This window comes from Rhinopithecus roxellana, chromosome 3, assembly GCF_007565055.1.
Source record: "Rhinopithecus roxellana isolate Shanxi Qingling chromosome 3, ASM756505v1, whole genome shotgun sequence".
Classification (NCBI taxonomy): Eukaryota; Metazoa; Chordata; class Mammalia; order Primates; family Cercopithecidae; genus Rhinopithecus; species Rhinopithecus roxellana.
Genome location: NC_044551.1, coordinates 113,638,076 through 113,646,432, shown reverse-complemented (window position 1 = coordinate 113,646,432; position 8,357 = coordinate 113,638,076).

Sequence of the window (8,357 nt, the reverse complement as noted above, 5' to 3'; positions counted from 1 at the left end):
TCTAGTGCTTAGGTGTCATTAGGTCATAAAAAATCTCCCAAATGTCATTCTTTATGCTCTTTTTCCTTCCCCTGACTCGATGCTAAAAAACCACAGCAACCTTAGAAGCCATCTGATGAAGGTAGCAGAGTCATGGAATGGAAGGAGCCCAGGCATCTACATCGCCCTGGGAGAAGAATGGCCCATCAATCAAAAACAACTATTATTATTTTACATGGGCAATAAATAAACTTCTCTTGTATTTGAGCCACTGTGTGTTTTGCAGGGTGTTTGTTACAGCAGCTATTTTCACCGAATTTATACAAGTTTTCTTCCACTAGGAAAGACACTAATATGAAGTAGGAAGTAGGTCATGGCTAAGAATTTCATCAGGTTAATATCAGACTATAATGTCAAGACAACACCGTTTTTCATCCATTTTGGTTGAGAAAACAGAAGTGTTAGGAGATAAACTGAATGGCCAAGAAATTAGAACAAAAGAACTAAATCATTGTGCATTATAAAACAAGAAGAGTGTTTAAAGTTTTCTGGAGTAATTCAAGAGTGTTGAAAAGGCTAAATACAGTATATAGACTGGAGATATAAGATAAAAGTACTGAAGATAAAGTGGAAGAAAACAGCAACATGAGAGGATGTACAGATAAATCATCCAGTGACAAATGCCCAATGGTTGGCTGGCAGTAGAATTTAAAATCATAAAAACATTATAGTAGTTTTCATGTCATTGGCTTTATTATGATGTGACCTATCTCCCTTCAGTGAATGTGATACATGTTCCTTTCATTGAGATACCCTAAGAAAATCAAAGAAAATATGCTGTGGGCTCATCTGGGTCACACCCAGCCTACAGGAGAAGAATAAAGACAGATAGAAGGATGAGAATGACTGTTAAAAATTTATCAGGAAATGAGGAAGTCAGCAAATGAGGAAGAAATAAATAGAAAAAAAATGTAAGCCTATAAGCATCTATGGAGATAATAGGAGAGTGCTACATTTTCTACTCCCTGTGGATATGTAGTAAAGTATTCTTATACTCTGGCTCTAAAGTTGGGCTGCCTATTACTTAACCCACATATCACCAGTTACCGCGTGACTTTGGGCAAGTTAATTTATTTCTCTGGGCCTCAGTTCTAGACCCTCTAAAAAGAAGAATACTAGAACCTATCCCCTAGTGATGTTATGAGGAATAAATGATTTAAAAGGTGTTAACAGCAATGGATGGTATCTGGCATATAGTAAGCCTTCAGCAGACTTTTATTGATAATTATCATTATTAATACTATTATACGTGGAATTACATGTATTTGGTTATTAAAAACTCCTTACAAGGATACTTATCACAGCTCTCACCTTAGTATCCTCAAGATGGAAACAACCTAAGTGTCTATCAAGTGTATAAATAAATTGTGCCATATTCATACAGGAGAACACTACATAGCAAAAATTATTTTATTTTATTATTTATTTATTTACTGAGCCAGAATTACACTCTTGTTGCCCAGGCTGGAGTGCAATGGCACAATCTTGGCTCACTGCAACCTCTACCTCTTGGGTTCAAGTGATTCTTCTGCCTCAGTCTCCCGAGTAGCTGGGACTACAGATGCCTGCCACCATGCTTGGCTAATTCTTGTATTTTTAGTAGAAACGAGATTTCACCATGTTGACCAGGCTGGTCTCGAACTTCTGATCTCAGGTGATCCACCTGCCTCGGCCTCCCAAAGTGCTGGGATTACAAGCATGAGCCACTGTGCCCGGCCAGCAATAATAATTGTCAAATGAGCTCCTGCTGTGCATAACATGGGCCAACCTCACAAAAATAATGTTGAGAGAAAGAAGCCAGACATGGAGGACTAACTACTGTATGATTCATTTACATACAATGAATACATAGTGTTATAAACATATAGTGTTGAACACTAAATAGTGAGATGCATATACAGTGTTCCACTTCAGGGCCGTAATGACCTTTGACAGGCAGGAGTAGTGATCCTGAGGGGGTGCAAGCAGGATTTTTGGTAACATTCTTGTTTTTTCCCTGGTAAGTTGTTGCACCGATGTGTTTCCTTTGTCATAATTCTGTGAACACAAAACACTTTTGATCTGTGCTCTCATACTTCAGTATGAAGATTTTTAAAAAGAGGATTTTTGGTAAGTTTGGATTTAGAGTAACCTCCACTAGCTCCAAAGTGGTCCTTGCTCTTTGCTCCCAGGATCACACATTTGAAATCTCCATCAGTGGTCAGAGATTAAACTATGGAAGAGACTCTGGCCTTACCACAAAATGACCTAAAAACACAGACATTTCTTGAAGCAAGTAAGCAACAAAATCTCATATTACAGCAGGTACCCAACAGGCTAACCTGAGCTGCTCCCAGGCTTAAAAAAACTAAAAAAGACCTTCCATTTTAACATGCCTTTTTGTCTTACCATTTTCATTGCTTTGCACATCAGGAATTTTTAATCTATCTTTTTTTTTTTTAATTAGCTACTTGAGATTCAATGTTGAAATGTATTTGAATAAGATTATTTCAAGAAAATAGGAAGCACCAGGTACAGTGGCTCATGCCTATATCCCAGTACTTTGGGAGGCTGAGGCAGGAGGATCACTTGAGGCTAGGAGTTTAAGACAAGCCTAAGAGCATAGTGAGACCCCTGTCTCTATAAAAAATTTAGCTGGGCATGGTGGCGTGCCTGCAATTGAGGTTGAGGTGGGAGGATCTCATGATCTCAGGAATTTGAAGCTGCAGTGGGTCATGTTCACACCACTGCACTCCAGCCTGAATGAAAGAGCAAGACCCTGTCTCAAAAAACAAACAACACAGTAAGCAATGTGTAAGCTTTTATGTAAAAAGGATTCAAGTTTAGTCACTAGTCATTTCTGTATTTGGTGATGCCATTTGCCCTGAAAATATTTATTAGTTTAATAACCAGAACTCACAACAAAAAGATCTCATCTTCATTGCTGCTTACAACTTGTAGTCATATATATGATGTGCATTTACTCCTTTAATACCCTTCTCACTCATGAGACTTAAGCTTAATTAGGCCAGGGACTACATCTTTTGTATATTCATTTTCTATACATCCAGCACCTACAAAGTGTATGAATAAATAAATCACTAAATATTTCTATAATTTTCCAATGCTAATATGTTTTCAAATATTTGAAGGAAGGGAGCAGCAACAAATAAAATCTTATGAAGATCCCTGATGCATCAAATATATAAAAACGGAGCTATAGTGCATGATTGTCTTCAGGTATTTCTATGTACTCCTTAGGGTCCTCGGACTAGAATATGACAGCAATCTGACTACTTACATAAGTAACTATATAGTTCTTTGTATTGTGTAGAACTATTCGCATATTCAGCTAGCAGGAAAGTTTCTGGATGTCTCTAGCAGACCTACAAATAAACAACAATAAGGCGAAGTAGAAGCTGTAATGCTGTGAAACCATCAGCAGCAACCTCGTTAGTGAACCCAATTCTCTTATTTTCTGTCGACTCTCTCTTTACGTCTCTCAGCAATTTGTTCAAAGCTCTGGAGCTGTCAAGTACTATAATAAAAGTAGATCCTATTTACTGAGCATTTACTCTGTGCTTGTGCTGTACTAAGCGCCTTATGTACATTATCTTGTGTAATCCTGCTTATTGCTATTTCGTAGCTGAAATAAATTGAGGCTAAAAGAGATTTAAAAAACTAGACAAAGTTGGCTGGGTACAGTGGTTCACTCCTGTAATCCCAACACTTTGGGAGGCAGAGGTGGGCAGATCACTTGAGACCAGGAGTTTGAGACCAGCCAGGTGAAACCCTACCTCTACCAAAAAAGAGAAAAATTAGCCAGGCATGGTAGTACATGCCTATAGTCCCAGTACCAGGGAGGCAGAGGTTGGGGATCGCTTGAACCTGGGAGGCAGAGGTTGCGGTGAGCCAATATCATGCCACTATACTCCAGCCTAAGGGACAGACAGAGACCCTATCTCAAAGAAACAAAAATAAAAGCAAAAACAAAACAAAACAAAAAAACAAAACAAAAAAAACAAAAAAACACTTGACAAAGTCAAACATTTACTAAATTGGGATTTCAGTAAAGATCATCGGTTCACTCATTGATTCAACAAATATATTTGGAGTGCCCCACCTTGTTAGATCTATCTCTTGTCTGTACCTAAACAATTCTCCTATCCCACCAATAAATAAGTGATTTGTGTCTACCTAGTGTCTTAAGAAATGAGAAGGCTGGGCTTTATATCCCCATATCATCAGTCATTGGATGTGAGCTACCTTGAGAAGGGTGGGAAACCTTGGATGAGGTGGCCTACATAAGCCGAGGCATTTCCTGAAAGAGACTGACAGCTGAGGGCCAACTGCCAGCCATACTCCCAGCAACTGAGGCTATATAGATATATACATATATAGATATATACATATATATATATATTTGAGTCAGGATTTTGCTTTGTCACCCAGGCTGGCATGCAGTGGCAAGGTCATAGCTCACTGCAACCTTGAACTCCTGGGCTCAAGGGAATCCTCCCCCAACAGCTTCCAGAGCTGCTGGGACTACAGACACATGCCATTGCACCCAGCTATTTAAAAACAAAAATTTGTATAGGTGGGATCTGGCTTTGTTGTCCAGGCTGGTCTCAAACTCCTTGGCTCAATTGATCTCCTGCTCCAGCTTCCCAAAATGCTGGAATTACAGGCATTTGCCACCATGCCTGATCTGTTCTTCATTTTTAAAGTGGTATCTGATTGATAAATCACAGTGTTTACCACAAACTTCATGATGGATCCCAAGAGAGAACTACTCAACTAAGCCTAGTCAACCCACAGAAATATGAGAAGTAGCAATAAACTGTTATATTTAAGGCTGAGAGGGAGGGCAGTGGTACTAAACATCTATCTGTGGATAACCAGAAAAGAAGATAGAACAACTGAGCTTTGGGACACCTTGACATTGACAGGTTAGGGAGAAGAGTAGGAAGCAGTGGGAAGACTGAGAAGGAACAACCAGTAAAGTAGGGGATAAAGAAGTTAGGCCGGGCGTGGTGGCTCATGCCTATAATCCCAGCACTTTGGGAGGCTGAGGCAGGTGGGTTATTTGAGGTTAGGAGTTTGAGACCAGCCTGGCCAACATGGTGAAACCCCATCTCTACTAAAAATACAAAAAATTAGCTGGGCGGTAGCAGCGTGTGCCTGTAATCCCAATTACTCGGGAGGCTGAGGCAGGAGAATCGCTTGAGCCTGGGAGGCAGAGGTTGTGGTGAACCTAGATCATGCCACTGAACTCTAGTCCGGGTAAGAGAGTAAGACCCTGTCTCAAAAAACAAACAAAACAAACAAAACATACAAACAAACAAAAGAAGTTCGATGTGTCAGACTTGGACCTGTTGACCCTCAACCTATTCCTCATCCTTTCCTCACTGTGGTCTGTTCTGCAGTGGATTGACACATGCAGGCTGCTTTTTCAAGACTCTCTTGTTAGCTGGTTTCCAGCTGGGATTCGTTTACTGAGGGCAGTGACTAGAAATAGGAGAGAAAAAGAAAAGGATAAACCAGGGGCTCTATCTCTCCCTCTCTGGGATAGTATCTCCAATAGTAGTTGTATCTCTTCCCCGGCTCCAGCTTCTGCCAGCCAAACCCTGCATAGTTCCAGCTTCTGATGAGTCACCCCAGCCCATGGACTCTGCTACCAGCTCCTCTCCTCTTTGTTCCTCCAGCCTAAGTTGGTATTGTGTTTCTGCTGTTACCAGTGTCTGCCTCACTATGTCCCATTTGGCTTTTTAGCTCTTTTGTCGTCTGTGTCCTCAAGACCCTGCATTAAATTCCCTCTGGTCAAATACTAAGAATAGTTTATGGGGTTGTTGTTGTTGCTGTTGTTGTTTTTGAGATGGGGTCTCACTTTGTCACCCAGGCTGGAGTGCAGTGGTGCAATGACATGATCTCAGCTCCCTGCAACCTCTGCCTCCCAGGTTCAAGCGGTCCTCATGCCTCAGCCTCCCGAATAGCTAGGACTACAGGTGCCCACCACCATGCTTGGTTAATTTTTGTATTTTTAATAGAGAGAGGGTTTCAACATGTTCTCAGGCTGGTCTGGAAATCCTGACCTCAGGTGATTCACCTGCCTCGGCCTCCCAAAGTGCTGGGATTACAGGCATGAGCCACCGTGGGCAGCACTTTCCATTTTCTTGATTGGGTCCCGAAAACCAAGTGAAGGAAATATATCCAGGAAGAACATATAATTAACTTGGCAAATACTATTAAGAGGTTAAGATGAGAGCTCAGAATTGATTATTGGATTTAACAAAATGGAGGTCACTGATGACATGATTGGAGCAGTTTCAATGGAGTGGTGAGCAAGGGAAGGACAGATTAGATTCATCATGAATTACCTCTAGAGCTGCTGTAGGGCCGGTTGCCCAAAGGACTGATACAGGGAAAACAGAATGAATGTAGGAAGAATGTGGGAAAATAACCACAACATCCACTCCCACCAGGAGGGAGGCAGAGACTAGGGTCACAAGAGGGAATTCATTTAGGTGGAAAGAGCTGGAGATCAAAGTCAGCTCCTTGTAGTGAATAAACTCAAGGACTTAGGTACATGACAGAAACACATGCCAAAGCAGAGAGTTAAACCCATTTCAAAGAAATTCAGAAACTCTGGTTAAAGTACCAGAAAACTGAATCCTTGTAGAGAACAGTGACTTTCTGCTTTCCAAACTTCATTTTGGGCATGGACTAACCAATTAACAGTGTATTGTGGGCAAGTTTATTGCAAGAAGTCAGTATAAGCTGATAAAATATGTTTACTTGCAATAAACTTTAGAATACAATATTTTTGAGCAGGGATTCCACTTGAGGAAAGCTAATCCAAAGAAATAATCCTAAAAAGGAAATGTTTGGGCATGAAGATGAATACAGAATTATTATTCATTAGGATAGAGCAGTTGGAAACTCCTTAACTGTTTAGAAATATAGAACCAAATAGAAAAAAGAGGAACATCCACTCAAAGGACTATTAGGAAAACCATGAAGAGTTATATTTCTACACACAAATAAAATTCAGACAATTTAATGTTCAGCTTTTGAAATGAAGGATGTAGGCCGGGCATGGTGGCTCATGCATATAATCCCAGCACTTTGGGAGGCCGAGGAGGTTGGATCAGTTGAGGTCAGAAGTTGGAGACCAGCCTGGCCAACATGGTGAAACGCCTGTCTCTACTAAAAATACAAAAATTAGCCAGGTGTGGTAGTTCACGCCTGTAATACCAGCTACTCAGGAGGCTGAGGCAGGAGAATCACTTGAACTCGGGATGTGGAAGTTGCAGTGAGCCAAGATCGTGTCACTGCACTCCAGCCTGGGCAACAGGTGAGCCTCTGTCTCAAAAAAAATTTTTTTAATAAAAAGTAAATTAAATGAAGGATACAGTATTGATATGCAGAACATTATTATAAGTAAGTGGAAGTGTGCTAAAATTTAAGTAGTGGAAGAATGGTGAGACTCTGGGTAATTTTTCTACTTTTTTATGTTTTATTCATTGATCACATATAATTTTTTCCTAGTAGAATTAACAAACTCTTGAAAAGGGAAGAAATTTAAGGTGATAAAAGACAGATCATTCCCTAGTGAAGAAATTCTGTGTTTAAATAACAGGGACAATATAGATGGCTTATTTTACTCTCAGGGCAAACCATGTCCTAGCTAATCAAAGTCTTAATCTGAGTTTTACTTTCTATTGTTGTTTGTAATTAGCAGAGTTTTTATACTTGTGGCAAAGCTGCTTCCCTGGTGATCTTTCTTGTTCCATTACTGAAGCTGTTAATCCACATCATAACACATGCTTAAACCAACAAAACTGCATGTATTCAGATGTCATAGCTAATGGATACAACTTTACAGGATCCTAATGATATAAACAAAAGCTTTCATTGCATGCAAACGAATTGGAATATCTTCGCTGAGACAAGAACAGAAAAAAAAGTATGCTATATTAAAAATATTTTTAACATAATCCCTTGGATTTAAGGGATAAAAAGTATGGGGAATTGAGTTTGAGGTAGATTTAATGCCTTTCAAACATATTATGAGTTCTCAGACCCAGATTTGGGAGAATCTATCCAAATTTCTCCAGCCAGAATCAACATACTTTTCAAATTACTTTGTTGTTTTAAAACCTAAATGGATAGTGTGTTATGCTTTCTTTATATTATTGGAGAATATGTGCTAACAAAAGATAAAGGAGCTCTCAGACATTAAATTAAGCTCAGAATAATGTCAGTGAAGAACCAGAATCATAATTCCAACAAACCCTCAAACAAAGAAATATCTCAGATTTCATTGTAAATGAGGAGAA